At 37.6% G+C, this 7,530-nt stretch overlaps 1 pseudogene; it reads right to left on the bottom strand.

Annotated features, from left to right (window-relative positions):
- Positions 1-322: 322 nt before the first annotated feature.
- Positions 323-433, bottom strand: LOC111759290 (small nucleolar RNA U13; annotated as a pseudogene).
- Positions 434-7,530: the final 7,097 nt, after the last annotated feature.

Genomic DNA, 7,530 nt, shown 5'->3' with positions numbered 1-7,530 from the left:
GTTACAACTGATGTATAAATATTGAAAGATTCCTGCTGAACATGGTAATGGCTTACACTATGGTTTTTTTTAACAAAATTTAAAATGGCCTGTATTGGTTAGAGCAAGATCATGCAGAACAATTCCAATGCCTTAAAAATGCCCTGTGTTCCATCAATTCCATTATTCCCCCTCACTCCCCTTGCAACCTATGGTAATCACTAATTTTCAGCCTTTGAAGAATAAGGTTCATAGTTACATGCAATAATGTTGAGGGCTTGACGTCTTGAGTTGTGTTGTCTTGTTAGGCACTACTTATTTCCTTGAGCGATTTTTCCCCCCAGGTCAGACAGGTAATGTGCTCATGCTGTAACAAGGGTTGAGGGAGGCACATCTCACACAAATATGTGAATACCCATTCACCACACATCATGCTTTTGAATCACTAAAGGATCTCGGGAGATTGAGAACATAGCAGGACTTCCCTGGATGGGAATTTAATGCTTTCTTGTTTGTTGTGTAGGTCTCCACCAACTGTGATAATACACTATGACATGAGGAACGCTTTCATATTCCATAGAGGCAAGCCCCAGTTGCGCCCTATCCCACATATGCTCACAACCCTGACACCTTACACCAGTAATCCTCCCCTGCTATATTTGCCAAAAGAACATTCCCACCATTGTAGATTTAACCACAGACCTGCAGTTTCCCAAAGTTCACCTGCTCCTTTCTCTAGCCCTTCCTTAGTTCCATGGATAGTCCAATCCAACACCTCCACCCAACATCCCCTCACCTTCCTGCACCATAGAACCCAATACATCACTGTACCACTATCACCCCCATCAACTGCCCAACCATACTTTTCTATCTTATCATAGATTTTGCCTACACTAAGCAATGGCTCACCACTCTCTACTCCCTGTCTCCTGTTAACCTATCTTCCTGACTCTGGCTCTTTGAGTGTGTTCTGCTTGCTCAAGTCATATCAGTAAGGTCACGTATGACCTTCAGTGACTGGCTTTCAACACTCAGCATAAAGTCTTCAAGATTTATCCATGTCATCCTGTGTATTAATACTGTATTCCTTCTTACAGTTGAGTAATATTCCTTTGTATGTATAGTCCACAATTTTTTTATCCATTCATCTGTTGTTGGATACTTGGGCTGCTTCCAACTTTTGGCAATAGTGAGTAATGCTGCTGTGAACATTGGTGTGCAAATATCTGTTCATGTCCTTGTTTTCAATTCTCCTATGTATATATCCAGAAGTGGGATGGCTGGACATATGGAAATGATATAGTTTGCTTCCTGAGGAACTGCCAAACTGTCCTCCACAATAGCTGCCCCATTCTACATTCCCACTGGCAGTGGATAACTGTTCCCTTTCCTCCACATCCTGTCCAACATTTGTAGTTCTCTATTTTTTAAATCTGAGGAAGTGTCATTTATCTGTTTTTTCTTTTGTCGCTCATGCTTTGGATGTAAAGTTTATGAAACCATTTTCTTCTGTAAGATCTTGTAGAAGTTTCCCTCCATTATCTTCTAAGAGCTTTATGGTCTTGGCTCTTATATTTAGATCATTGATCCATCTTGAGTTAATTTTTTTATAGGGCGTGAGATTTTGATTCTCTCTCTCTTATTCTTTTGGATATGGATACCCATTTCTCCAAGTACCATTTGTTAAAGTTACCATTCTGTCCCAGTTGAGTGGGCTTGGAGGCTTTGTTGTATATCATTGGCCATATATGCTAGAGTCTACATCAGAGTCTCAATTCTGTTCTCTTGGTAAGTATGTTTATCCTTGTGCCAATACCACGCAGTTTTTAATGCAGCATCTTTTTCTTCTTTTTTTCTGTCTTTATTTTCTTTTAAATGTTAAATTCAAAAAATATGAGGTTCCCATATACCCCCCACCCCACCCACCCCACCCCTCCCATATCAACAACCTCTTCCATCATCATGGCACATCCACTGCACCTGGCGAATACATTCTGGAGCACCGCTGCACCACATGGACAGTGGTCCACATTGTAGTCCACACTCTCCCCCAGTCCACACAGTGGGCCATGGAAGGACACACAACGTCCAGCATCTGTCCCTGCAGCACCACCCAGGACAACTCCAATTCCTGAAAATTCCCCCACACCATATCTCTTCTTCCATCTCCCTACCATCAGCAGCCACTGTGGCCACCCTCTTCACATCACTACTATAATTTCTTCCTTTACTAATCAATAGTTCCCCTGCAGAACACCAGTAAGTCCACTCTAATCCATACTCTATTCCTCCATCCTGTGGACCCTGGGATGGTTATGTTCAGTCCCCCTCTCATCAAGAGGGGCTTAGATTCCACATGGATGATGGATGTAATTCTCCTGCTGGCAGCTGTAGGCATTCTTGGCTCCCTGGTGTGGTGGTTGACGGTCTTCACCTCCCTGTCAGCTGGCCAGGGTAAGTCCAACAAACTAGAGGGTAGGAGCTGCTAGTCTGCTGAGGCCCAGGGCCTGACCGTCACATGGACAGTTCAGAGATTCAGGTCTCCTGAGTACACACCAACCCAAATGCCAACCACAGGTCTGGTAAAAGTGACAGAAGAGGCATGTGTAGAAAGGTTATATCTGAGTCCAGCTCCATCACACTGAGGAACACAAACTCCAAAGTAGGGCCAACTGACATGGCATTGAACTCCAGAGCCATCTGTCATGACCATAGAACCTATGGGTCTCTGCAGCTCTCAGGAGAACCAGCACCTGGGTTTCCACCATGCAGTTTTAACCACAGTTTTGTAGTGCTTTAAAGTCAAATAGAGTGATTCCTCCAATTTTTTTTCAATGTGTTTTTGGCTATTTCAGGCCCCTTGCACTTCCAAATAAATTTCATAATTAGCTTTCCAATTCAGTAAAAAACGCTGCTGTAATTTTTATTGGGATTGCATTACATCTGTAAATCAATTTGGGTAGGGCAGACATCCTAATGAACATGAAAATTTTTCCATTTATTTAAGTCTTCTTTGATTTCTTTTAACAATGTTGTGTAATTTTCTGTGTACAAGTCCTTTATATCTTTAGTTAAGTTTATTTCTAGGTATTTGATTCTTTTAGTTGCTATTGCAAATAGAATTTTTCCTTAGTGTCCTCCTTAGATTGCTTTTTAATGGTGTACTGAAATGCAACTGATTTTTGTGTGTTGATGTTATAACCTGCCATTTTATTGAATTCATTTAACAGCTGTAGAAGCTTTGTTGTAGATTTCTCAGGCTTTTTGTATGTGGGATTAAGTCATCTGCAAATAGTGAAATTTTTACTTCTTCCTTTCCAGTTTGGTTGCCTTTGATATCTTTTTCTTGCCTAACTTCTTGAGCAAGTACTTTTAACACACTGTTAAATAAGAGTGGTGACAGTGGGCATTTTTGTCTTGTTCCAGATATTAGAGGGAAAGTCTTTTGCATTTCACCATTGAATATGATTTTAGCTGTGGTTTTTTCATATATACCCTTTATCATATTGAGAAAGGTTCCTTTTATTCCTGTCCTTTGAAGTGATTTTATCAAGAAAGGATGCTGTATTCAATCAAATGCTTTTTCTGCATCAATAGAGATGATCATGTGATTTTTTTTCTTTTCACCTGTTAATGTGGTATTTTACATTGATTTTCTTATGTTGAATCACCTTGCATACCCGGGATGAAACCCTCTTGGTTATGGTGTATAATTCATTTGATGTGTTGTTAAATACAATTAGCAAATAGAGAGATTGGTTTCTAGTTTTCCCTTCCTGTGAGGTCTTTATATGGCTTTAGTATTAGGGTGATGTTGGCATCATATAATGAGTTAGGCAATGTTCTACTTCTATTTTTCGGAAGAGTTTAAGCAGGATTGATGTTAGCTCTTTCTGGAATTATTAGTAAAATTCACCTGTGAAGCCATCTGATTCTGGGCTCTTCTTTGTTGGGAGATTTTTGATGTCTAATCCAATCTTGTTACTTGTGATTGGTCTGAGTTCATCAATTTCTTCTTTTGTCAACGTAGACTACTTGTGTTTCTAGAAATTTGTCCATTGCATCTAAGCTATCTATCTTGCATACAATTTTTCAAAGTATCCTTTTATGATACTCTTTATTTCAGTGGGATCAGTGGTGATATCCCTTCCTTATTTATATTTTACGTATTTGCATTTTCTCCTTTTTTCTTTTCTATTCTAGCTAAAGGTTTGTCAATTTTATTAATCTTCTCAAAGAACCAGCTTTTGGTTTTGTTAATTTTTTCTAGTGTTTTCTTAATCTCAGTTTCATTTAGCTCTTCTCTGATCTTTGTTATTTCCTTCTTTCTGTATTCTTTGTGATTAGTTTTTTGTTCTTTTGCTGTTCTTCCAGGTATGCAGTTAGGTCTTTGGTACTAGCTCTTTTTCATTTTTAATAGGCATTTAAGACTATAAATTTCCCTCTCAGTATTGCTTTTGCTGCTTTAGGATTTTTGTATCTACATTTATAAGAGATATTGATTTGTATATTGTATTCTTGTGGTATCTTTATCTGGCTTTGTTTCACTGTGATTTTGGCCCCATAGAATGAGTTGGGGAGTATTCCCTCCTCTGCAATATTTTGGAAGATTTTGAACAGACTTGGAGTTAAATTTTCTTGGAATGTTTGGTGGAGTTTCTCTGTGAAGCCATCTTGTCCTGGATTTTTCTCTTTTGCTGTTTAATTTATTTTTTATTACTGATTCAATCTCTTTAGTAGTAATTGGTTTACTAAGATCTTATCATTCTTCTTGTGGCAGTGTAGATAGTTTCTAAGTTTTTTTTTCATGTCATTGAGTTTATCTAATTAAAGTTATTCATAGTATGAACCTATAATCCTTTATTTCAGTGGGGTCAATAGTAATGTCTCCTGTTTTCTTTCTGATTTTTATTATTTGTCTCCTCTCTTTTTTTCTTTTTCAGTCTAGCAAAAGGTTTTTCACTTTTATTGATCTTTTCAAGAACCATCTCATGGTTTTGTTGATTCTATTTTCTCTCTCTTTCATTTATTTACACTCTAACCTTTGTTTTTTTCCTTCCTTCTTCTTACATTGGACTTAATTTGTTCTTCTTTTGCTAGTTATTCCAGGTTCAAGGTTAGACCTCTGATTGGAAGTCTTTCTTCTTCTTTTAATGTAAGCCTTTAGGGCTACAAAATTCCCTCTCAGCCCTGGAGTCTCTGCATTCTATAAGTTTTGGTATGTTATATTTTTCACTAGACAATTTTACTATAAAATAAATGTGTAAGAAAGCTAATATTATTCCAAAAAATAAAAGAATAATAAGGGGAGGCTACCAGATTGTACCATGTATCATAAAACTAGAGTAATAAGAGATATAATATGAGTACATAGTCACACAAAGAAATGGAATAGCATAGAGAATCAGAAAAAAAAACCCACATTTAATATTATAATTTAGAAAGCAATAAAGATAGAACAGCATATAAGAGGGAGAAAATGGATTATTCAATGAATGATTTGGAGAAAGCTTGGTAGTCATCTGGGAAAAAAAAAATTGATGTTGGATTCTACCCCATGCCTTACCCCAAATAAATTTCAGTTGGATCACAGATTTAAAGATAAAATATGAAGGCATAAAAGTGCCAGAAGAAGATGATCTTAGGATTGATCATGGTTTTTAAAGTTGAATACAAAATCCAGTAGAATTTAAGAAAAAGGCTAATAAATTCAACTGCTGGGAAAAGGAAAATATTCTGCATGGTTATAACAAATCATAACATAAATAAAGTCAATAAATACCAAACTGAGAAAAATTATTTGGATAAAATCACTCCATATCCCAAGGGCTAATGCCCACTATAAGTAAAGAGCTTCTACAACCTAATAAGAAAAAGGCAAAAGTCCATTAAAAACTTGAGTAATGGATTTGACCAGGCAACACCATGAGGGAAAACTGTTCATCATGGTTACAAGAGATATGCACAATAAAATTACAATGGTAGAATTTTTTTGTTACTTATGAGCTTCAAAAGTTAAAATAGTTAACATCATCTAGGAGGTGGGTGGGAACATATTATAACACATTGTTTGTGAGAGTATATAAACTGTCCTTCTTAGAACTTGTAGCTACTAGGCAATATCTTTCAAAATTAAAAACTAGACAATGTAGAAAAAATGTATAAAGTCCTAAACACATGAACAGCCTACACTGACCCTAGAAGAAATGGCAAACCAATCAAAATTAAAGAGATTGAAACAGTTATCAAAAACCTCCCAAAGATGAAAAGCTCAGGACCACATAGTGCATTACTTAGGGTTCCCTAGGGAAACTGAACCAACAGGAGATAACTGTAAATAACATGAGATTTTATAAAATTCTTGCATGCAACCATGGGGAGCACAAGTCCTAATTCCGCAGGGCAGGCTGCAAACCAGGGGGTTCTATGAAGGTCCTTGATTAGTTACCAGGAGGCATTGGCTCTCCAAAGTGGAGATGGGAATTCTCTCTCTAAATGCTGAAATCACTTCCCTTTTTAAAACCTTCAATTACTTAGATAAGACCTTAATCATTGCTGAGGGCAATTTCGTGGTTTTATTGTAGGTATCAGCCATTGATGTAATCAACTCACTGATGATTAAAGTCCATGAAAATTTCCTTGCATTACAATTAACTCAGTGCTTGCTTGACCAAACACAATTACCTGCTGAGTTGACACATTAGCCTAACCATCACAGTCCACCCCCTGTCAACTTGGTAACCATACACATCAGCTTAAACCATACTTAGAATCTAAATAAAAACAATTGAAACTAATTCCCTCCAAAATAGTGTGCAAGTCCTTGGATACTATTCAATTTTAAACTTGACATCCTTTAATTTTATGACATGAAGCTAATATTTATGATAAAGGAAAAGGTTAGGGAAGAAAACAAAGATATTGGCTTTATGTACATATATGGTCATACTCATAACAAAACAAGGAAGACATATTCATGACCATTACAGTCCTCATTTCTGTAACTGGTCACATGGTTGAAGTTCATATTTATTACTACCATCTTTCACTATCCATTCCATGTTCCCTTTACCCTCAGCAAGCACTTCAGCTAGCTGTGGTTCTTTGCCTGGTGAGGGGACCCAAACCTTCCTTCCTGATGATTCTGGGCCATTGTTAGTCTAGCTTGGATTGGTTTGTTGCAATTTTCTGTTGACTTCAATCAAAGGGCATGATAGTACTAAGAGATACCCTAGGGGATCTCCTGTATTCCAGGCAAACTCTTCTTTACCTCCATTGTGCAGATGCAGTACTATGTCCCTTGATGTCAGGATCAATCACCCCAGCCTGTACAGTGTTTCCTTCTTTGCCTACTGATTCAGGCCATGAAGAGTCCAAAGTGGCTAGGTGGCAGTCTTAACGTCCAGTTCATTGGAATCATTGTTGTGTTCACTAGTGGAAGCACTTCTCCTTTTGGAACTAAAACCTGTAGACCAGCAGAGCTTATGGTTGTAGGGATAGGAGGCAAAATTTTCCTAGTGGATCACTCGAGGTAATAGTGAGTGGTGCCAC

The sequence above is a fragment of the Dasypus novemcinctus genome, chromosome 3 (genome assembly GCF_030445035.2).
Source record: "Dasypus novemcinctus isolate mDasNov1 chromosome 3, mDasNov1.1.hap2, whole genome shotgun sequence".
Taxonomy (NCBI): domain Eukaryota; kingdom Metazoa; phylum Chordata; class Mammalia; order Cingulata; family Dasypodidae; genus Dasypus; species Dasypus novemcinctus.
This window is presented reverse-complemented; position numbering and strand designations above follow the sequence as displayed.